The 26,164-nt window shown below is 31.4% G+C and overlaps 1 protein-coding gene across 7 annotated transcripts in view; it reads right to left on the bottom strand.

Annotated features, from left to right (window-relative positions):
• The window catches only part of LOC105231074 (serine/threonine-protein kinase 32A), a 198,607-nt gene that overhangs the window by 134,010 nt on the left and 38,433 nt on the right, over nucleotides 1–26,164 (bottom strand). For all 7 annotated transcript variants that reach the window (XM_049447205.1, XM_049447204.1, XM_049447200.1 and 4 more), the window contains exon 2: nucleotides 14,675–14,717. The gene's annotated coding sequence lies outside the window, so the exon portion shown is untranslated. The remainder of the gene's footprint in view (nucleotides 1–14,674; nucleotides 14,718–26,164) is intronic.

Here is a 26,164-nt window from a genome sequence, read left to right as displayed (position 1 = left end):
CCCGACGTTTTACATCTCAAGTTATTCATCTGTTTTATTCCTGAAAGTTACAAGAGTATAAAAAGTTCGGTTGCACCCGAACTTAGCCCTTTCTAACTTATTTAGATTGTATATAACCAATTTTTTCACAGCTTATTCTAAAGAGTCAGGTTTAACGAAATTTTATTACCTCATTGCAACAAAATCTGGAATATTTGACTTACAAAATAAGCTTCTTTGAAAAAGGCGCAGATGCTTAAGTAACGACTAACTAGTTGTGCATTAGTTACGGTAATTTTTAACCAAATAACTTTAGACATTTTGTCGCCCAGCCTTCATAACGATTGCCATCTGGGATATTAAGCAAAATGTTCAACGCGTTTCAAATATTTGAAGGTGTGACAAAAGAGAAGTATAGCTCTGAAAAATTTGTAAACAAATATAAAACGAACATTTTACATTTTGTACGTTAAAAATATATATTGAAATAACGCCTTACTCATTTCTGTACGAGCGTGTATTTGTTTTCGATATGCGGCCACAGTTAGTTGAGTGGAATGAATTTTTTACTTAACTTGTTTACACGAAATTTTACGACCAATTTTCTTATCCTTTTACCCTTTCTAAGCGTAAGTACTTCCATTCTATTGTTTGTATATGAGTTATTGCTTTCTTCAAAATCGTTTTCAGCTAATTTGAGTAGACACTTGAACATTTTTTGGCATTTTAAATTTTTGAGTATGGCGTGACCAAATAAATTCTGCGTAGATACTTGTAAACAGTCCTCAACTTTGTGTAAATTTTGTTAATACTGGTTGTTTCATATCAAATTAGAAAAGGATATGGAACTCTTTACCTCAAATTAATGTAGCATTTCTAAAAATGGTTATAATTATATTTTGTATATACTTAAATCGGTCATAATCACATTTTGCCAAAAATGTGTATAGGTTTGCCGCAAACTGTTATATTTTATTTCATAATTATAGATATTTCGTAGAGAAGGATTGTTTATACAGCTGTTGGTTATATTTAGGAGTGGCTGTATTGATATGGGCAGCTTATAATACAAATTATTTTAGATTAGATTACGATCATAATTTACTCTTATTTTACTCTTGAAAACACACGCCAGTCCGTTTAAACAGGAAACGAAGTTTTTGGATTTACAAATGTCTATACATAGGTAATTGGGTTTGTTAAAATACATGTGGCATATGCACTTATTTACTTCTGAGTGTACTCTTATGGGCAGAAATAATTATTGTTCTGCGATTTTCATTGAAATAACTCAAATATTGGCCGATATATCTGGCATAAAGTCACCTGGACATGCCTCGTTCTGGACGACCTTCGACCTCTTCAACTGACGAAAATATTAAATAAGTGTTGGGTTTGGTGAATCATGAATTTGTTCCGGAGGGACAGGGGGTCTACTTGACTGTACTGAGTTGTTTGCCTAAGAACATCAGTCGAAAACGGCCGAAATTGTGGAATAATACATGGACTTTACACGATGATAATTCTCCGTCGCATCGAGCCACGATTGTGACCGAATTTAAGCCAAAAATGCAATAAATACCTTCGATCAACCACCGTATTCACCCGACTTGGCTCCGGTTGTTTTTTCTTGTTCCCTAAACTGAGATTGGCGCACTTTTCAGTCGATCGAAGAGATAAAACAAAACTGACAGAAGAAGCTGAAGGCCATCCAAAAAGTGCTTATGAAAAGTATTTCGAGAATTGGAAAAATCGTTGGCATATGTGTATTTCATCAGGGTGGGGATTACTTTGAAGTAATAAATATTGATGAATAATTAAATATTTTGCGATTTATTTACAATTTCCGGGTTCAATTTTGTCACAGTGTATACAAGCCCACATCTATTTCGCTTAATTTTAGGTGGTGCGTACAACCGTTAGGAGAACAAAACTATTATACTCTGTAGCAATATGTTGCAAGATTATAATTACTTAGAAACCATATAAATTAAATCGTATTTAACTCATCGTTTCACTATGTACCCAAATATCCACATTTATTCCAATTTTGACAGTGACAACTGAAAAAAAGGAAATTGGGTAGGTTTAAATTTGTTTATGTTATAAATATGTTCAAAATGACGAATTATAGTTTTATACTATTCAATTAAATAACTCAAATATTTAAATATCAAATCCAATAAATTTTGCCCTTAAGCCAAATTTGACATTAAACAGTAGAAATGCAAATGTATAAAATACATATAAATGTCTGTCAATATGGTATATATTAAACATTGTATATAAATGCCAAGTAAATGTGTGAAAATAAAAATCACCATATGACAGTAAGATCTTGGGTTCAGTATTGATGGGAAGGTAGGAAAAATATGAAAATCACTGACAAATTTTAAAAGAAATAAAACGAAAATAAAATTGCTAAAAGACTAAATTGCTGCTGCTATGAAGGAATGGATTTTCCAGAATGATAACATGAATTTAATTGTTGAAATGGATTAAATAACATAAAACTAGACATTTTTATAACCTATAGATGTTTATTATAAAGTGTTACTAGGCGTATACGCAACATTACTATAATACACTATATATGTAAATCGGTTACTGCCGATTGGAGTTTGTCACGTGTTCATAGCGATTTTCGATAGGCATTGTGGTGTCGCTTACTGATTTTATACCGCATACCGCTAGCAGATAATAATATTAGTATGCGGTAACACCACAGCGAGAGCGAGAGAGAGCAACCGAAGAAAATATAAAAACACAACTATGCAAAAACCAGCCGCTGTGTATTCCCAGTATGCTTTCTAGACGTCAATGGCTAGAAAGAAATTGACATTTTATTTTTTGCTTTTGATTTTCTTTTTTTAATTCTTTTCGTCTTCTTTTATCAATTCCCGTCGTTAACGATGCAGACTTTGATGGGAATTCGTGCATTTTACTGCACTTATAAACAGATAGAAACTTAATGCAAGCTTCCCTCAAATGGGGAATAGAAGGTAAGTTTTGCTTTCAATTCATGTAGAAAAATTATAAATATATTTAAAATAATTTAAAAGACAAATAGCAAAGGTATAAAGTCTCGAAAACTTTTTTTGGCATTATTTTAGTAAGTAATTCATAACTTTAGTCAAAGGACACCATTAAGAGTAATCAATATATTTCTTTTTTTGGTACACACTTTAAAATTTTAGAAGTTATGTGCAGTTAAACTTAGCAGGTGTAAAATAATTTTGAGTTTTAGAAGGAAGACAAAATACCTGTAGCTATATGTAATATATGCGAATATTTTCGTACTTATGAGTACATCTACAATCAACGTCAATCTTACTGACATCAAATATTTTGCTTTACTATACTTGAGTATAAACATGTACATACTTATATACTGAATTATTAGTATAAGTGTAGAACTGAGAGTTTACATTGAAGTGTCTGGGATTGATCGTTCTTAGTATCTAAACACAACAAGGTGCTACAACCAAAACCACCAGCTGGTTGGAAACATTTTCACTCTCAGCCACTTTTATATATATGTATAATGTAATGCATTGACCAAATATGGCTATGTTAACGAAACACAACAAGCGCTAGTAAAATGTGGCATTGCCAAATATTAAGTTATCAGAAAAGCTCCGGGCGAAGTTTTGAAAGTGTTAGCTCAGTTCGCTCATTTCCTTAGTTCTATGAATATTTTAAAATATGGAGAAATAAATATCTTAATCTACTGTCTCTATATGTTCGCGGTAGACATTTATTTATTTATTGTATATTGGTTAAATTTTCGAAAAAAGAGTAATAAAAGGAGAAACTAGTAGCGGAGGAAAGAAATATTAACAGAAAAATGGTGAAATAAATGTTCTATTACATTGGTTCTGTCATACCGATATTATCACGGTAGTTTTTATAATTTAGAAGTTTAGACCGATAATCGACCTGCTGCTAATATTGAATCAAATATTGCATCATCAGTAAAATCTTACTCATTATTAGATGCAATTAATCCTCCGTTATGATTTCCTTAGTTCCCATTTCCGTTATTGAACCCTCCTTCCTACAAGTACCCGATATAACGGGACAACAGAAAACAAACATAGGTTCGTCAGCAGATAATTTGGACAAACTAGAAACGAAAAGCTTTCCAATTATCGTAATTACTACTACACGCAATGTATGTATATATCACGCAAATCCAACCTCTTCTCCTGGCGCAGCAGTGATTTCACAAACGCAATATAATGTGACTTTCAGAAGAGGGCATAATTTGCTGTATCAGAGTATAATTTACAAAAATGCCTATACGAGTAAGGATGTATATAAAAGCATAATTACAGTTGGTTGAATACATATATCATAAAGGATGCTCCAAGCAGAGGTACTTTTTTTAGTAGCCTTTTTTTGACAGATCACGCGTGATTCGTGTCAAACTGTCATGCTATTTCTGTTTATTATTGTTAGGCAATTAGTTCAGCGATAATACACATTTCTGGCTCAATGGGTATGTAAACAAGCAAAATTCTCGCATCTGGGACAAAGAGAAACCTGAAAAGATTCAAGAGCTGCCATTTCACTTAGAAAAAAAACAGTTTGTTGTGATTTGGGGCCCTCTGGTGCACCGGTCCATATTTCTTCTAAAATGATGCCGGTGAAATCGTAGCCGACGCGACCGTTATCGCGCCGTGATAATCGACTATTTGATGATTTAAATTGAAGCTCGTCATATCGCATAAATCAATAGATTTATTTAAGAACACTTCGGTGAGAACATAATTTTCCGTCTTCGGCCGGTCAATTGGCCACCGAAATCGTGTGATATTATACCGTTAGACTTTTTCCTGTGGGGATATGTAAAGTTGAAGTTCGAAGCTCGAAAAGGTCATCGAAAATTGGACTCAACGGATGGACCAGCTGAGACGTAGTCACGGCTAACATTTGAAAGAGATAATCTTCGAAACAAATAAATGCCAAAGAATGTTCTTTCGAATGATAATGAACATTCGCCATTAAATTTGTAGTTTCTGTGGTTTTTCTTTAAAAAAAAAAGTAGAGAATAGCGAAATGGTATGCATGAATACTTGAAGCGAGTAAATGTATTGCAACTTAAACTGAAATATTTTATTTCATAATGGTATGGTGGTTTTGTATAGCAGGCATATAAATTTATAAACAGAATAAATATTCCAACCTAAGACATACATTGTGTTTTTGCCTACCCGTTATATATGTTTGTACGTAATACTTTTGAAAATTCGGCGTCTGATAACTTTTTTACCAAGTAATTTTGATGATTGAATGATACGCCAATAATTTCTTTTACTTTGTCTAATTCGATACTTACTACCTCTTTATTAGTCGAAGCAAGTCACCGCAATATTGCAAGAAGAAAAAGTTTGACGCAGAGAAAAAAAAGAAAAAAAAATTAATTTGATAGGACACAACGGCAGAATCAAAATAAGATTAGAAAAAAACTGGCCCATTTGCCTTTAGATGCTTGTTAAAGCATTAATTCACACTTTTCTTTTCGTCAGTCAAATTGAGCCTTTTAGCAATTACAAATACAGCAATATGGCAACTTTGGGATATTGTTTGAATTACAGAAACGAAACAGAAAATTTTAGTAGGGATATGATGAAGGATTTCTCTAGGAATTCACACACATTTATGTGGAACATATGAGGAAAAATTTAATATAGCTAAAATAAATAAGTTGACTCATTGCTGTTGTTTATAATAATGCTCTTCAATGTGATCATCATTTTAGTAAGATAATAATGGGATGAACAAAAATATGCTTATATGCCAAAACTTCAGATTATTACGTGACATTCACTGCGTCAAATTAAATTATACAAATTTTACTATTATATATATTTATATTTTACTATATAAATTTCTTTTACTCATATTGGCACTTAACTTTGAAAAATGTGGATTTGAAATTTTTCTGATATTTTGCACGTTATAATATGATTATCAACCAACCGCCCGAAAATCTGACAAATTGACTAATACAAATTAGCTAAGGGATATTTGATCATAGAAATTAGTTTCACAAACGCTTGCCGCAAGTCAACCCATACTGATGTGTCTCTGTTGATAAGCTTAATCAATGATGTTGATGCTTCGAATAACAAGCAATTTATTTTGCGAAAATTTGATGAGTTCCTGTCATTTTCGCAGACCATTACAATTACTTGTGTAAATTTCTGCTTAACTTCTATGAATGAAGCACCACCAGTTGCTTTTCATCAAATATCAAGATAATCAAAATGAGAAAGTGCGCCAAACGTGACAAAAAGCAGGAAAACCGTGCATTCACATAAATACTTAGTGTTATATTTTGAGCTTATTTAGTAAAACTGATAAATGACAAGTTACAAATTAAAAAGCGAGTAATGACTTAAAATAAATTGACTGACATTTTTTATGATGGTTGCCGTGGTATAGCATTAGAAGATGAGTCATGTTTTCTCATAAAAAATCATCGTCAATTAAGATACATCTGACATAACCTTAACACAAGTGCCTCTCAAAAATAAAGCGTAGTAATAGTAGAGTTGATGTGCAAAGTGACGAAGATCTTAATTGAGTGTTTATATCTTTTGATTGCAATCGAGAATAATATGCAAAGAAATCAAGTTTAAAAATAATTTAATAGATATATGGAAGATAGCAGTGGTGTTGATTCGATTGCATAGATTTTTACACTACCACTTTTTATAAACAGAAACTTATGCTCTCCGGGCTACATTAGAGTACCTCACATGTTTAAAAATCCTAGTTACATGGTAGTTAGAGCAAGTTTTAACTCGATTTTATCAATTTTAGGTGCAGAGATGCACTGTGAGGAAAAAAATACGCTCACTCAATAACATATACATATATTGATCGATATAAAGTCATTTAATTTGTACAAAAGTAAAGGCAATTAAACTATTGTGTTTAGTTTATACTTTTCCTTGTGCTCATGCTTCATGCCCAGTTCACAAATATCTACCAAACCCTCACTATGTTCGTACTCTTTCGACAAATAGCTAATCATATTTTTGGGAACTTTCTGCTTATAAACTTTGTACTTTTGGAATAGCTTGCAGCACTTTGTTAAAGGATTTGATGTCGTAATGAAGAACCGCTATTCGTACACCGAATGGCCGTTAATGATGTTGTATACTACATTTACAAACCCTACCTTTCTTCCATTACTTACCATGTAGCGTGTACCATGTAAAGTACTGATTGAACTCGTTAAATTTGACTTGAACTATTGTGTTTATTTGGCTTCTTGACCCAGTAAAATGATCAAAATACTTGGAACAGCGCATTAATTGGTATGTGTATAAATACATATGTTCAAATGTACGTATGTATGTGCAATGGATCTGAACGCGCCACGTGCCAAACATGAAATAATGCCAATAACATACTCCTAAATTCGCAGAAAGCGTAAATAACTAGCTGCCTGACTACTGACGGAAGCAAATTCATAAAATTTTGTTTTCGTTTTGTACGAGGTTCAGAAAATGTGCATTTAATCTATTGGCACGTATTGAAAGTTGACTGTATGTTGCTTTTTTGAAATGATGTAATTTTTAGGTACAATGCCTGGTAATAAGTTCAGCTGCACAAGCAAGTAATCAGAAATAAAATTCCAATCGAAAAGTGCTCTGTATTGTGTTATTTAATTGAAAACAAAATTAATGTTGATTCGCTTCGATTTGAAAAAGTGGCTTATGTGAGTAAATTAAATATATATGCTTTTAACTGAAACTTAATCTCTATATTGGGTGGTCGAAAAAGTCTGTTCTTATTTATAATCAAACATTTACTATTTATTTTTTCCCGCAGTCAAATGAAATCACCGGCATTAGAAGTCCGTGGCAAATGCACATACTCTCAGAAGAATAAAATTAAATATAATATATATGCCTTTTTTATTTATGCGGCACTATTTACCTTAAATTTGATATTTGAATATAATATTGAAATCATAATACTATTCAAAGACTAAATTGTATTTAGTGGTGGGTAAAAGCTTGATGAAGAGTATACATGGTCAGAGTATCCATTTAAATTACAGTAGTGTGTGACAATCAGCTTTACCATTAAGAGATTACTTTCCCTCACAGACTATGCACTAGTTTTAAAACCGATAGTATCTATCTCAAGTATCCGAATGCATTTATATTCGCATCAATAATCCTCTTACAAAAGCAGAGCCTAAATACCTTAATCATATATTCAGCGCTGAAATTTTGTTTTAGAACAATTCGAATATTTATTATTTTTACAAATTATATTCTGTTTAAAATATTGCAATAGGTTTCTAACCTAAATTTTACTACAATATTCAAGTTTTCTATATCTGATTCCGTTGTACATATAATATATACGTTACTTTTTCAAATGATAAATATTTCTAACAACATTCAATCAAATTTAAACAGTTCTAATACAGGAGAACTAAGAAATTTTACGATTTTACGACTTTGCTCTCATCTCACTAGTTGGCAATTTTAACTGTTTTTAGGGGGGAGGTTAAAAGGTCACATGAAATAATATATGATTCATTTAATGAAAGGACCAGTAGATGTAAAAATAAAGTAATGAATTTTTATAAAAAAAAATATTAAATAACATAAAAAACATTGCAGCAATAAATTTTACAGAAATGTTTACAATGGCAAATTATATTTAGTATAAAGTAAATTCATATTTTCGACATTTAGGTTAAAAGAACATTGCACCAGAAAAATTATAGTATTCCACAATAAAACAAAATGTACCTATTGAAATGTCTGCCTTAGCACTTTGTACCGTCACATAACTAATAATTACAAGATTAGTATTATGGATTCTAATCAAGCACGAGGTGTTTTTTAACACAAAGTCTGTCTGTGCGTATACGTAATTTTAAAACAATACCCGGTATTGTAGCACTCGTTAAATATATCTCTTATTAATTTAAAATATGTTTTACACTGCTATGGCAAAAAATAAAATTGGATTGAATTGTTTTCATAGCTTCTATTTTCACTTCAGACTTGTGTTTTTCTAATTTTCATCAGAACGTATTTGTACTTTGAGACTACATTTGCAAAGAAAGGAAAACTTAATCCAGACTAATACTTTGGTTTATTTTCCAAGTGTACACGTACGTACTTTAATGTAACCCTTCTCTGGTTTTCTTTCTATAAAAGCGTTTGTCGTTTTATTACTTTTTGTTGTAGTCAAATATCTTATTCTTTTATTATTATCTAAGTCATTGGACAGCCCAGCCGTCGATCGTGGGTTAAACATTTTATGTAACAAAATAAAAAATAAATCATGTACATATAGTACATACATATATATACATATATACTTATATATATATATATAGCATGTTTAATTTGTATATATTCTCTATAGACGCCTATTTCAATCCTCTTGTTTTTACTTTAAATGACAGCAGTTAATACACAACTTTCTGTCTGGCATTTGGTTTTATTGGAACAGAAGTTACGTTACGTTGTATGAAACTTTTTACTTTGTTGGCAAGTAGCTTATTTCTATGTACGTATAAAAGCATAATGTAAATAACTGAGCATGTTCTTAAAAAAACTACACAAAAAACACTACTACTAAGCTGAAAAGTAGACAAAAAATTTGGCTGTAGTAAAGAAATCTTATCACCAGAATGGGAAGGTAAATATTTGAGTGCCAAAGAACATTGAACAACATTGAAAGGCAGCTCGAAATTTAAGGTGAATGTTTAAGAGAACATTTGGCAAACGGTCTGAATGTTTATTTTAATCTTCGCATCCTTTTTTTTACCACCTTGCTTTTACTGCGTAATTAGCAAAATTGAAATTATTTTCTGCTTTGTATTTTTCCAGATATCTTGTTTGAAAAATTTAGAAAGAGAGTTTTTTCGCCAAAATAAAGTCAATTTAGCTGTGTTTATAAAAAAAATACGAAGTGCTATGTGCGTATAGATTATCTTAATCAAATGGATGTAGTTTTGCGGGATATTGAAAAGTGAGCTATTTAGAACAGAATTGTAAAATTGAAACTTTATACTGCAGTATGAAATGCTTCAAAACGCGTACTTTTACACTGAAAATTACTTATGTTATCAACACTTGATTTTTGTATCATTTGTAATCTATACTTATCATTAATCTACTTCTGAAATATACTACTCGTTCTATAGTTATTTTAGAAGACATCAATATAGACAAAAAAATTTTATGGTACCTACTTCTTCTTTTAAATTCACCGCTAATGAATGCAGCTCTGTAATAATTTTAATGTTGGAGACTTACAAAGTCGGTTTTTATTAATATTATATATGATTTAGAGGAGGTATTATCATATTTCTACAGCTTTTTTGCTGTCTAGGTAGCAATTAGAGCTTTAACTATAGCTTTTTCCTTGCTATTATAGTGTTATTAGTACTCTGTTTGAAATTCACCCACAAAAAAATTATAAATTCTCTCACTATACATACATATATAGATATTAATCCACAAAAAATTACTCATCAAAAAAAAGGTACAGAAGTTTAAATTAACCCTCGCATTTTTTTCTGTTCAGTAAATTAACCTCAACAATGTTTAAATATATATTGAGCCATTTATATCAATTCATCACAGTGCAATTCTTCTTCTTTTTAATTGGCGTAGACACCGCTTACGCGATCATAGCCGACTTAACAACAGCGCGCCAGTCGCAATTATTTATATTATATTATTTTTTATAAGTTTTGAAATAACTTATTTATAACTTTTATGCGAACTTCGGTCATATAACTTTTTCTATTTAGTTGCCAGACATTAAAAAAAAACAATAAATTCCACAAGCATAAATGCTTAAACTCGACATAATTGACACAGGAAAGTTGTGGTTTGCCAAAAGGAAAAGTGAAAGAAGGCATGTATGGTATATACTATGAAAATCCTTCTGCACAAATATACTTCCATTTTAAACTTTAACCTTACATATGTAACATATTTATCCGGAAATATTAAAACTGTACATGAACTGTTTAACACATGTTAATTTTAACTTGACATGCAACTAATAAACTCTGGAAGAGACACATGTTAAACAATACATAAATGTTGAGTATAATGGTTTGGGGTTTATTTGCTGTGAAAGTTGAATGGGAAACCATCTAAAAAGCCATCGAGGAGGAGTGATTTTCTACAGAACATCCGTTTGCTTGTATTCCGAATAAAAGCCAAAGTCAACTAAGATGCCCGTTGGGTATTCAGATTTGTTGACATAATAAGTGTTTAAGAAGCTTAATGCAATTATTGTTTTAATATTAGATTAAATTTATTAGAGTAGTGAAAATTTTTAAACTGTTTTATACAGACTATATAATTTAAAATAATTTTTACACTTCAAACTACTTCTATACAAGCATAGAATGGTAGTCACTTAATAAATTCACTAAATTTATTTGATCGTGCCATAAGCAAGGGGGGTTTAAAACCAAAACGTTGTGCAAAAGAGTGATTAGACTATTCAGATGGATTAAGTATGCTTCACTGAGTATTTATACATAATTAATCGTACCTGTAAATAGGTTATATCCAGAAAAAACTGCTTATTGATATCTGGGCCTTAAACACTTACCAAAAACACCCGTCCAAATTGCAGCATCGTTAACATATTTACTGTCATTAAACCCACCAAGTCCAAGCTCTCTATGCCTTTAATTTATATTTTTAAAATTTTAGATTTTTTATTTCTTATTTCAGAAGCAAAATTTTAAAAATTTGCTTTAATATGTATGTATTATTTAGTTATGTGGCGATTGATCACAGTGTTGCCGAAAGATTATTAAAGCGTTAAAAATTTCATTATTTAGTATATCTGATACAATTTTGTACTCAAAAGTTGAAACACAAATGCAGGTGCTCCAAATGAGATTATGTTAGTTGTTTTTGGTAACTGTACTGAAGAATATAAATGACGTGAAAAGCAGCATACATCAGTGAACGCATTAATCAAACTACACAACACACCGTTAGTTTGCTGAGTAAGCATTCGTGCCACATTGTTGAGGTTATATAACTGAAAAATTGGTATTCACGTAAGTTAATTTAAGTGTTAAACAACTAGAAATAGTCTAATGAAGAAAGATCACCTCTTCCTATTGTTATTGCATTGCCTTGGTACTAAAATAAATTACTTGCATTTGTTAGGAATTCCCGCAAGTATTATCATGAGAGTGCACTTGTTTACTTGCGCCACTTTTTTTTCTCAGTACAAAAATACAACAACATCTATGCACAATTGCACTCATGTGCGTTTTGTGAAGGTCAAACCAAAAAGCTACAAAATACCTAATATAAATACACATACATATACATACAGTTTAGCACCATTAGAACCCTACTCATGTTCATGCCAACACGATTATAATTTAAATTCCAACACTATACTATGCGATTAGTCCCTTCTTGTCACAACAACATTTAAATGAAATATTCAAATGAGGTTATTGTGTATATATGTATGTGCATAGGCATTTGAAAGGATAAAATATTCATTTTCACATGAGCAGTTATGCATATTAATGAGTTCTCAAGTCATTACACTCTTGCAACATGTTGTTACAGAGTAAAACAGTTTTATTCACCTAAAGGTTGTATGAATTACCTAGAACTAATCGCGAGAGATATAGAATTGTATATATAAATGATCAAGATGACAAAACGAGTTGAATTCCGGACAAATCAGACAATCTGTCCGTCTGTAGTGCAAGCAGTAACTGGAGTAAAAACTATGATATTTTTATAAAACTTGTTCCTTGAAATCGTAAAATGTTTGGTATTGTAGATGGGCGTAATCGGAGCACTGCCACGTCCGCAAATTTCTATTAATCGAAAACCCACCATACTCGGTAGCTACATATAGAAATGTAATCATAAAAGCATGGGTTATATGCAAATCCTAAGAGATATTGTCATTTGTCTTAATCTATCCTTGCTGTTATCGCATTCCAAGTCATAAGCAAGGAAAGAAATTTCCTTTTTTGACGCTTGCTACACTCCATTATAAGCGCATTACATTTAACTTTTGTAATTATAATCCCTAATCCCCTGCTTACCAACGCATACCCAGTTCTAACTTATATGTATATGAATATATAAATGACGTATGTATGTATATACAGGTTTTTATGTGGAAGGAGATGTGTTAAACCTGAACATACGAGCACTTAATCACATACTTATACACATAGCACGTTAACGATGAAAGTATTAAAGAGATTTCCCAGCAATTCAAACAGCTTTACTCACCCAGCAACATATCCTTATTCAGAAATTTCACAGAAGTACGTTAGTGCTTTCAATTGAAACAATATATGCGAGCTTTTGGAAGTGAAATCAAAGTAAGTGGCTGAAAGCACTTCAGTGAAAGGTATTAAAAATTCAATATGTTTAAGGTATATTTTATGATTGCTCCAAGATAATTTGCATAAAATTCGAGTATAGTGAAAGAATAAAAGGATGAAATGAGAATGAATAAAATAAATCCGACAAAGAATGAGAATTAGAGAAATAAACTAATGATAAGTCGTAAATCAATATATTAGGCTATTTTAATATATACATATGTTTTTTATAACTAATTTTTTTATTCTTCATTTATATTTATGTCATCCATTGCTTTCATTTCTTTTGTTTCTTGCAGCTCAATTGTCTTAATGAATATCTCAGAAATTCTAGGTCATTAATACTTGCACCGCTCTTGTACAGTATCGACTGTTTCCGAATCGTGAGCATAGATCCAAGACTCACCGCCAGTAATAATACCCTTCATGACATCCTGGTAGTCATGAAGCATTGTTTCACAAACGTTTAAACGACGCTGCTTTTCCAAAAAATTGAGTGATTTTGGAACAAATCATGCGTTCACTTTTCTTAGACCCAAATGATCTTTCAAAATTGTTTTCACTGATCTTTTCGATATTCCAACGATGCCAGTGAGATCTCTGACTATTAATCGTCGATCCTCAAGCACCAGTTCCTTTATTTTATTGTCGTGTTGATCATCAGTTGATGTTGATGGCCGACCTGCCCGTGATTCTCGACCCTCTTTGAATAATTTGTAACAATCAAAAACACTTACTAGCGACAAATAATTATCACCGGGGAACTTCTTTGTTGATTATTTTCTCTCATCGTAAAATTCGTCGAATACACTTTATATACTTCAGAAAAAATGCGTATACTAAATACTATTATTTAATATTATAATATTTTTATGTCAAATATGGCAATCTGTGTATGACTTATAGATATATAAAATTGCTTGGATGACGTTTTGCACTAAGGTATATCTCTGGCTTTCATCCTAGCAAGTGGCATCCTGAACTTAGTTCTTCCTTATTTGTTCTAAGTATTTATGACCTTTAGCACATATATGTACATAGATATATGCTCCTTAGGCTTAAGCTTCAAAAGTTTACAATACCGATTTAGTTTGCTTTATATTTATCTTAATAGTGAAATAAAAAAAAAAAAAAAACAATTGTATATAAACTTATATTTATAATGGTACTTAATTTTCTATTTATTTAATAATTATTCTTGCGTATTAAAATAATATTTGTTAAAACAACGAGTGTACACTTTTTAAATAGTTTTTTATTACCAACATTGATTACATATAAATTATTTCATGGTAAGCTCACCTTTTTTAAATATCCGCTTTTACTCCAATTTTAAGACAAATATCTGAAAGCGGAAAAGAATAATTTAATTAATTGTTGTTTCATTTAGGGCCTTGAACTTAAATATATAACTGCAACAATGAATTTTTTCATAAGGCGGTACTTGATATAAAAAGGTAAGGAAAAAATATTTATAAATAGAATATATAGACATTTTTCTTAATATAGTATAGAATTAAGTTTAAACATAAATGTGATATATTTTGTGGGGATAATAAATTAATAAAGAAATAAAGAAATGTTAGGAATTAAAAACTCTATCTTATTATTTTAATTCATATATTTTATTCATTTAGATTAAAACTGCAAAAGCGTCCAATAAAGTACGTTTACTACAATCGTTAAACAATCCTACGGTTGCAATTTCAACTTAACATCCTCTGAATAAGAAAGACATATGAATTTTACATGTTTTTACAGTCGGTCCAATTGAATCAAGGAAATGCGCTTCCACCGACGAGTGACGTCTAGAAGCAGATATCACTGTAAAAGTGCGGCGAGGCAATAAAAGTGCGAAATGGTCCAACAACGTGCAGCTAAGTTAATGTATAGTCATACTTTTTTACAGATATTTCAGCTGAAGTGTGTTTTTACATATGTACATCGCACGTTGTGTGGATATGGTGTATAAAAAGTGCTGTCTGTTGCTTGCCGCCTTCCCTTCTTTTTATATATTCACTGGAACGCTTGTTTTCCAATAATGTGTGATGCCGTTGCTCTTCGTTAAGGGTCGTGATGAAACATGTACAGTGTCTATCTTTAACACGCTGTTAATATATAGCGACATCAAAGTATACGTATAATTAAATTTTTGATTATGACAAAGCAATTACATTCAAATTACTTCCTACTACTTTCAAAAGCGATTTTCAGTCAAAATTCTTCAACTGGTCATCGAAAATTCGACTCAACGAATGGATGATGATGAGATCTAGCCGCGGGATTTCTGTGTTTTTTCTTAAAAAAAAGTATGGTCCTTCGAAATGAAAACAGCAAACACATACAACGTCGAATGCAATACATATTAGAAAAAAATTATTTTGAAATGTGCAAAATACCCTAAACCGCTTAAGTTGTAAATATTTTCAGAGAAGTACATTTGTACATAAATGTCAAGTTCACTTTCAACGAAGAACATTTTTTTCTCAGTGTTGCCAAGGAAATGTATGACAACGACATCTACAATGCCGTTAAACCACAGATGTCTTATTGACAACATTGTTACTTTCAGCGGAATGCATTCAGACTATTGAAAACTTATGAGCGCAACATTTGACGGTTTTAACGGATGGCATATTACGGTAGGAGGCTAAGTTCGGATTAAAGTTCCACACTGTAATGAAATGCAGGCTTTCGATGCTTACTCCTCGTAAAAAAAATAGACATACGTACATTTCTCAAATTTTTTTTAAATTCCTGAAAAAACTACATGCTGACAACAAAAATAATATTCATAGTAAAAACAAAAATTACAAAGCATTTCCATTCTTAAAGCGCATCACGAAGAAAGCAAATAACTTCAATCATAAAATATTGATTTCATTCCTCTAAATTGTAAGGAAAATAGAAAGAAAACTCGATACAATATTATTCCGTTGCAAAATATTTTAAACTTTCTCTTTTATATAGCTATAATGCAGAATACATAAATAGATAACGCCTTAGTTTCAGTGCTTTTGAATTAATTGGTTCCCATTTATTCTAATCAAACAATTAGGGAGACAAACACAATTTTTTTGCCACTGAGTTTATGTCGTCCTGCTTTCAATGGTTATCTTTGTATCTGTGTCTGCGGGGCGTTATCCACGTTCCTCACTCGATTGGCCACTGCCCACTCTCGTAGATTGTGCGTATGTAGCTGGATTTTGCTGTTTTCTCTTTCCTTGTTTTCTTCCTTCATGTACAGTGAAGCATTGTCAGCATGTTGCTATTGACTCCTGACAATGCGCCACTTATCGCTTGATAGTTTTCGTTACCTTACTTATAAATTAATTGTTTGCATAATTTTAGAAATGTTTACAAATAAGTTAGTTCTTTTTATTTAAGAACATATTTTTATGTATTTGTAATATTTTACTATATGTACATATATATATGTATAAAGTGTGTTCCATTAAAAGTTAAAAAATTAACTTTAAATGTTCACTTAAAAGGCTATTTAGGTATTATGTTGGGTAGTCGAAAAAGAATTTTCGTATTTTGCCAATAGATGTCATTGCAGTCGTACTATACATCTTCAGTGCTACCAATCATATTTTGTCATACTATATAATGTTGAAAGAGAGATTTTAAGCTTCATTAAATTCGAAGAAGTTCAAAAAAAGTTACAGCTGTTTAAAAATTAGTGAAAATAATAAAGAAATTCGCTTTTTTTAGAAATTTTTGTATAAAAAAGCCGCCAATGAAAAGAATTGTGAAGTTTACGGAGACGATGCTGATATTGTGTAGCACAACAAAGGTTCACTTGCTTCTGTCCTGGAAATTTCGATGTGAAGGATGCCTTTCAGTCAGGTCGAACTATCGTTGAAAAAGTCGATAAAATTATGAAGGTCGATGTTTGGGTACCACATGAATTGTCTGTGAAAAATTTATTGGATCGAGTTTACATCTGCGATTCTTTACTGAAACGAAATGCAAACGAACCATTTCTTAAACGAATGGTAACAAGAGATTATGGCAATATAATCTCGTCACAATTTCCATTAGAGATAATTGCAAACATTTACATATGCAAATGTGCACATATGTACGTAGGTATGTTTAAAATGAAGACGAAAAGGTAAGACGGCAGCTGTCACATCTCAAATATTTGACTTGTGCTTGTCATGACTCAGTTTGGCATTCTTTGTAGAACTGAGCCCAAGTGTGTTTAGCTTTTCTACGGTAAGTGCCACATTTTTGAACACGTAGTTTTTACACAAGTTGGTACAAAATAAAACTGTGCTGACTTCAACATATATATAAATAAGTATTTTAATGTACACGTATATATAAATAGGTCGTATTTACTTATAATTTCTGTTCTTCTTCGCTATCGGCAAGTTTAAGAATTGTTAGCCTTTTTAGGATTTTTAATACGAAATTACAAATATAAATTATTTGCGTAAAAAAGCAAGAAAAAATTCGGTATACCTCTTACATTGACAATTGTTACTTTTTGTTCGCTAGCAGTTATAAATTATTCATATTTAAAATATAAATTAGGAAGGAATGAATACTGTAACGACGCAACGCATGACTGGTGTATTTGCATAAAATATTGTCGTCGAATGTCAAACTTAACTAATCGGTTGACAGCCTTCGATATATAAGTAGCACTTCATTTTATATTTCGGTATTTGGACACGCTAGTGTAACAATCTGGCAATTCACAACTTTATCGGATAGGTCGACATTTTTGATGTTATAGATGCTCAAAACGTTTTAACATACGAGCGCTGTTTGTGTTGCCTACAGTAACTTAAAATATTCATTTCGACCCAAAAATGGCTCGCTTATGATAATGTGAAAGATAATGAATACTAAATTTATACGTATGAGTTCAAAAGTAAACAGCAATGTGGTTAATTTGAAATTTGCCGAATTCAACAAAAGTTGTTCTCGTACGAAGCATTCCCACGCAAAAGGTTGCCTGTTTTTTTGGAAAAACTGAATATGTAGCAACCACACTACCAGAAGAATGTAGAAGAAAGGTGGAAGAAGAATCAAAACGATCTTGCCCAGCTCTAATGCTTGTATACTTAATCTCAATTGCACACATACAGGTGCATGTAATTGCATATTGTCTACGCATTTGCTCATACATTCAGTAGCATCAAGCAACCATACCGACTTCACCGGCATCTACAATAATATACTTAGTCGGCCACTTGAGATTATACATATAGTTGCACTTAATACGAACTACATATGCATGTAACGGGTGGATCACCCACCAGATGTACTTTGGTTTGACAGATGACGCGTGAGTCGTGTCAAGTTGTCATATTGTTTTTTGTTCAGTATTACTTGGCATTTCATCATGGAAAGACTTACGACTGAACAACTTTTACAAATCGTTCAACTTTATTTCGAAAATTCACCTTCTGTAAAGAGTGTGTTTCGCGCGCTTCACTCAACTTATGGTAAACATAAACGGTCTTCTTAGCGAATCAACCGCGAATAACTGCCAGGTCTTCATTTGTGCCCGAGGCTTTTTGGTTGAAAATGAAATTCACATTTTTATGCAATAAATAAGATGCGTTATTAAAACAAATTGCAATTACAAAGTTATCATATTTATATTAAAACTGAAATCGAAAACTGATTCACTGAAATTCTCGCAAAACTGTGTAAATTGCAATAATCAATTCAACGTGAGATAAATATTTTTTATTGTATAAATAACATTGGCGTAATTACATCATCATCACCAGCAAATTATTTGCTTATTCAAACACATAAATAAGTACGCAAGCAAACACAGTTAAGCGCCATATGAACCCAACTCACGCCTAAGCCAGCACGGCAATAATTTAAATTCTATTCGCGCTAACAACCCTGGCATTCGCTTAATCCCTTCTTGACACAATATTTGCAGGCTCTTTGACGAACGACACCTAAATGAAATATTCAAATGAGATTAATTGAATGGCATTTGAAAGCACAAAATATTCATGAGCAGCTATGCATATTAGTGTTTAGGAATTATTTATTGCGCTTCTGAACATAAAAAGCACAAGCATTTAACTTTTTCAGCTAGCTGGCTTAAATTCATATTTTTCTAAAAACAAATTGACTAAATTAATAACGTATAGAAAATATATAAACAAACCTACACGGAAGCTCTAAGCTGATTAAAATGTTTCACACTCCAAAGCATTCAGTGGTCGACGTTTGAGATTTGATGACAAATTGGAAACACTGTGACCAAATCAATCAATCAGGTCTACTTTATTGCTGCTAAAGTTGAGATTTAACAAGCTTTATCAAGTTTTATTGGGCTATTATCAGTGATTTCAATATAAGCGGACAGTTTGGTTGCACACGTTCGATAAGAGAGGGCTTTGCTGCTAGCACAATTCTTTTTTGTTTTGTTGGTACACTCTTCATATGAAAGTATGTGAAATTCATTTCAAATTGTCAATTTATTCTTTGTTTACAAGCCATTTAGTGTCGCCGTGTCACAGTTGGGGTACTCACAACCCGTCGTAAAGCATCGTAAAATCGTTAAATTATAAATTTTTACACTTGTTTAAAAAAATTGTTGTTTGATTTCAAAATTTTGTAAATGTGTAAAACAATTCTCAACGCTGTGTTTTCGAATCGTTATAACTTATAACTTATAACTTTATGAGACTTGTGAAAACCCTAAGTATTTTTTTAACGTAAAAAATTGAATATCGTGCAGTGATAAAATTCCTATTTTAGGTTGGTGTAGCAGCAAAAGAAATACGCGAACGAATGTCAAAAGTGTATAATGCAGGGACCGTAACTCTTATGACTTTTATCAAAAAAATCAAAAAATAAGAGTTATTTTTGATTTTTATATATTTAGATCAAAAATAAAAATTATTTTTGATTTTTATATATTTAGATCAAAAATAAGAGTTATTTTTGATTTTTATATATTTAGATCAAAAATAAAAGTTATTTTTGATTTTTTTTTTATATCAAAAAATAAGAGTTATTTTTGATTTTAATTTTTTTTTTATCAATAATAAAAATCAATTCAAAATTTGTATTTATTTATTTTTTGTTGTTATTATAACCGTACACCTTAGTTTTACTTTAAAGCTTAACAGAGATTAAGAAACATATTATGTCACAAATTTTGAATTGATTTTTATTATTGATTTAAAAATATAAAAATCAAAAATAATTCTTATTTTTTGATCTAAAAAAATAAAAATCAAAAATAACTTTTATTTTTGATCTAAAAAAATAGAAATCAAAAATAACTTTTATATTTGATCTAAATATATAAAAATCAAAATTAAAAAATCATACAATATTTCGCATATAGTTCACCTAAAAATCATGATGGTGTAATCAAAACTTTTCTACGATGTTCCTTTATGTATGATTTTTTTTATTAAAAATTGTAAAATAACTCTTATTTCCGGTCCCTGGTATAATGATTATTCACCTACAGTAGAAAGATGGGTCGCTAAATTTAAACGTGGTCGTACAAGCCTTGAAGGCGATATACGTGAAGGATGACCAAAAAGCGCATGAACACCAGAAATCTTAGCCAAAATACAAAATATAGTTTTGGAAGATCGTCGATGGGCTGAGAGAGATTTAGTAGAGGCTCTATACATCGCATTAGGCAGAGTGAGCCATATTTTAAGTGAAATTTTTGGTTTCATAAAGTTGTGTGCACAATGGGTGCGCTAACAATGGAATAAAATTGAATCAGAACAAGAGGCTAAAGAGTACTGTGAACCTGGTTGTTAGGCTTCGAAACGAGTTCGTGTCCGGAAATCGGCCAAGAAGGTTATGGTATCAGTTTTTTTGGAATTTTGCTTGTGGATTACTTGCAAACTGGTAAAACAATTAATTCTGAATATTATTGCAACCTTTTGGACCAGTTGAAGGAAAAAGTTCGTTTAAAAATACCCTGCTTGCTGAGGAAAAAATCTTTTTTCATCAGGAAAATGCACCGTGTCACAAGAGCATTTTGACAATAGCTAAAATCTATGAATTAAAGCTCGAATTGTTGGAGTATTTCTATCTGAAAATACCAATACAATTACAGTGAGTCTGATAGAAAACTTTTATATACAGACACATGTGCATATGTATTAGAGTATTAATCAAAATAGATAGTAAGTGTTGATACTTTTTTGGATATTTTTAAGTTTAATCGCAAAAACTGTGCGGTTCTTAGGGCACCCTGAAAGGATTCTAAACTTTTATACATTTTAAGTAAGATTAAAAACCAATTGTTATTGAAACAGACTTTACAGGCAATCTTCTCCTTAGCTTCTTTAAATCTTTTGTTGGAATTCTATGGTATATACCTATTCCACACAATGGAACTGAGCAACAGAGTTCTTGACTACACAACTGCTACTAACATGCTCGGCAACATTTCTTTTTTTTTAATTAATTCATTTTCTTACTTTTGTAGTAATCACTACATACGTTGTCTCTGTGAAAGTGTTCCTTTTTACGTTGGTGCACACATTTTATGCTGCACAAAAATAATAACAATTTTCTTTTCCATTATAAATAAATTATAATTTAACAAAAGCATTATTGTATTGTTGGTTTTCTATTATTTCTTAATTTCCTTTTACTTCACGTCTTGTGTGAAAAATGTTTTGCCATTTCATTATCCACCCTTCTTTTAACATATTATTTTTCACAAAGTGTTTTTCATTTACATACATTTGTTTCCTGCTAACGTCTTTTGAATTTAAATGTTGTTGAACTAAGTAAAGCTTTGTATTAAACTGTGGTTACGTATACGCGTTGCTGTTCCTTTTATTATCAATTTCAACACATACAAGTAGAACAATCGGCTGAAACTTTTAGTTGGAATGCAGTTTTAGCCAATCACTACTCGTTTATATATTTTCAAAGAACTCATGAAATATTCTTATTGGACACACGTTTCTAAGAAGTTATCAACCACTAGTCTAATCATCTAATGAAGCTTCATTTGCCTGTAATAATGAGAAAATGATTATTCCCGTTCTCTATGGTACTCGCTTACACAGTAAGCCTTTGTTCTGCTGACTAATCCAAAGGCACTGACTTCTCTTTCGCTGTTCTTGCATTTCGAAACCAGTCCTCCCGATGAGATGTGGTTACTTTGTACCTGCGTCTAATATATCAAATTCAGCAGATTAATGCATACTACGGACTAGTATCCTTGGGGTTATGGGCTATCGAAAATCCCATACAAAGACTTTCTTTATGTTCTATGTATATATGGATATAAAAATAAATATATTAAATAAGCATAGAAGCAGTACTGATATGTATATTAAATCCCAAAAAATATATTCTTTTGCATTAATCAATATTTGCTGTCATTCCAAGCCAAAGCATAAGTATAGCAAGCGTCCCTTTCTTGATGCCAGCAAAAGACGCTTGCTGAATATTATACAATCTATCTCGTGTATACATATATGCAAATTAGCTACATTGTAAGCGCATTATGCTTAGCGTTTGTAACGGTAATCCTTATTTACCTGCTCACCAGCACATAATATACATATATATCCTTACTTATATGCATATATTTAAATATATAAATAAAGTATTTATACTTATAAGGAGATGTGCTAAACTAGATCATATGGCACATAAGCACCTTTTAGTACACATAAGCACGTTATCAACGAAAATATTAAAAGAATTAGCTAGTAAATCGAACAGCCTTACACACATAGCAACATGTCTTAATTCAGAAATTTCACAGAAGTGCGCTCCTACTCTCAATTTAAATAATAGATGTGAGACTCAGGCAAGTGGCTGAAACCACTTCAGTGAAAAGTCTTAAAAATTCAATATGGTTTTGTTGTATTTTATGATCTCTCCGAGGTAATTTGCATATAATTTGAGTACACAGTGAACGGCTACAAAAGCTCAAATGCGAATTCATATAATAAATCCGCCAAAGGATGAGAATTAGGGAAATATATTAATGATAAGTCGTATATCAATACATGAGGCTATTTTAATATTTATATTTCTTAGAAATTCTAAAAATGCTTTTTGGTAAATCTTATGTTATATTTACGTCATTACGTATTATGTATTACATATTTTCATGCTTTTTCATTTAAAATACTGACACGCCAGCTCAATCGTCTTACTGAAGATCTCGAAGCTTCCATGCCAGCAATAGTTTGACATTCATTGTGCTATTTCATAGTATGGTAGTTGTGATCTATATATATATATAAGTAAACACTTACTAAGCAATGCGCTTTTATAGAAGTTTAATGCGCAAAACTTTTCGAAAATGCAAGTGCAGCTATGGTGCAGCTATGTATGTGCGCATCAGTAGCCGGTATAATAGGTAGGATGAACCACCTTCCCGCTACTAGATGTCCGCTGACAGCCCTAGTTTACCTACAATTCTCATTTTAATTTCCCCGTATACTATGTTTGCAAGCACTTACCAGCCACCGTATCGCGCATCACTCATACGCCCTGGTATACACTAAGTAATGTAAGCTTGTATGGTACTGTCCTGCATGTGGTCAGCCATTTCAAATATTGGCTTCTGGCAATTTTTGTGAATAAACCAATTACAGTGGCCTACAAAAAAAATTTTTGGTTTGGTGCAGCTTTGTACGCTTCAGTAGTCGGTATAGTAGGTAGGATGAACCACATTCCCGCTACTAGATGTTTTTTTATTCTTTCTTATGAACAAGAGAAATTACTATTACTGTATATTAAAATATGATTTCTTAAAACAACGAGTACACATTTGCATTAAACAATATATCATAAGCAGCTTTGCTTTGATGTCATGTTAAGCTCACCTTTTCAAATATCCGGTTATATTCCAATTTTAAAACAATTAACTGAAAATAGAAAAAATTAATTTAATCAATTGTTATTATATTTACTGCTTTGAACATCAGTATACTTATAGCAGGAATCAATAAATTTTTTGACTTCTGACCTCATTCCGTTGGCTTATTATAATACAAAAGTATGATACGAGTACAAGTGTAAACTTTACTGAGGAAAATCAAACATTGGCGTTGCTTCTTTAATATACTTTTAACACTCCAATGACTACAAACAGCATTTAAATTAATTTTTTTGAGATTAATTGTCTTCGTAATCTAAACTTGTTGCACATAATAATTAAATAGGCTTCAATTAATAAATATAGAATCTTCCCTTCCCAAATATGTCAATTTGCTATTAATTATTAACTATTTCAAGAGTGGCTTATAACATCGGAAACCAATAACACTTGAAGCATTTCACAACTCTTTACGTCCAGTAAACTACATAATTCCACAACAATTTTTAAACAATTCCGCTGTTGCTATTTGAACTTAACACCTACTAAACGACAGACGTTTATAAACATTCGCACCTACCAGCAAGTTATGCCTAGAGCAGAAGTTGTTGTAAAAGTGTGATGAGGTAAGAAAAATATGAAAATGTCCAACAGTATAAAGTGAGTTGAACAACTTGAATTATCATGTCACCCACTCACGTGTTAGTAGAGAGGATTGCACTAGACTTTTCCAGCAGTTTGCATAAGCAACTTCGTTAATTAATGTTGCCACAAGGTCCATATAAATAATCATTATTTTGTAAATAATCATATTTATGTATTATTCAATACTTCTACAAAATATTAATATCTTACTTACAGTATTTAGAAGATACTTTGTATAAATTTTAAATCTTTCTCAGAAATGTGAATAATATATTGCAACAAATTTCACACAATTCACGGATAATTCAGCAACGTTTCTTCTATTTGTATTCATCCATTCCTATAAACTGACAGATTCACACAGAAAATTATGCAATAGGAATAAATCAAAATTAAGCTTCACATGCAATTTAGATCTTAACAATCTTAAAGGTCACAATTGTTTGGGAAAATAATAACTAAAACTTTGGTAAATCATCTTTTAGACTTGTGTATGAGTAAGTCATATGCAATACTAGAATGTAATAACAAATACGTATGTTGCCTCTTATAATTCGGTATTTGGCAACCCTAGTGTTACAATCTGACCACTCACAACTTTATTGTAAAGTTTGACATTTTTGTTGTTATACATGCTCTGAACATACTGATATACGAGAGCTATTTGTGTTGTTTACAGTAACTTAAAATATTCATCTCGACAAATTGAATTAAATCACGCAAAATTTATTTTTTTCAACTTTTGCGTGGATTATCTCAGCAATAGTGCATCGGTGAACTAAACTCAATTCTTGGTGTTGAAGCTTAATCAAATACAAATATTTATGCGTGGTGTGGTAAATTAAATCGAGATCGTAGATCACTCCAAGATACATTTCGTAAATGCCATTTAAAATCACTTGTTGTTCCGGAAACAATTGATGCTGTGCGCAAACTGATATTGTAAGATTGTCATGTGACTTATTGTGAGATTGAGATGCAGATCCAAGCAGATGGTTGTCGGTTTCTTAGTAAAACTGGGCATGTTGCAACTACAACTATAACAATGTAGAACATTAAATTCTGTTGTTGGTACACAACATTTTATTTTGTAGGTTTCTTTCAAGAGATTAGAAAAATCAGCCACCAAAGACAGATCACTCTTCACCACGACAATTCGAGTTCTCAAACATCGACTGAATTCAAAACATCACTTTGGGGAGTCACCGAGTTGACCGAAGTTGAGAGTAACTTCTTTTTATTCCCGTACAAAAAATAAACTAAGAAGTTAACGTTTTTCCATATCTAAAAAGGCGGTTGATGCGTTCAGAAAGCAAGTTTTGAAGGTA

This window comes from Bactrocera dorsalis, chromosome 2 (genome assembly GCF_023373825.1).
Source record: "Bactrocera dorsalis isolate Fly_Bdor chromosome 2, ASM2337382v1, whole genome shotgun sequence".
Classification (NCBI taxonomy): Eukaryota; Metazoa; Arthropoda; class Insecta; order Diptera; family Tephritidae; genus Bactrocera; species Bactrocera dorsalis.
This window is presented reverse-complemented; position numbering and strand designations above follow the sequence as displayed.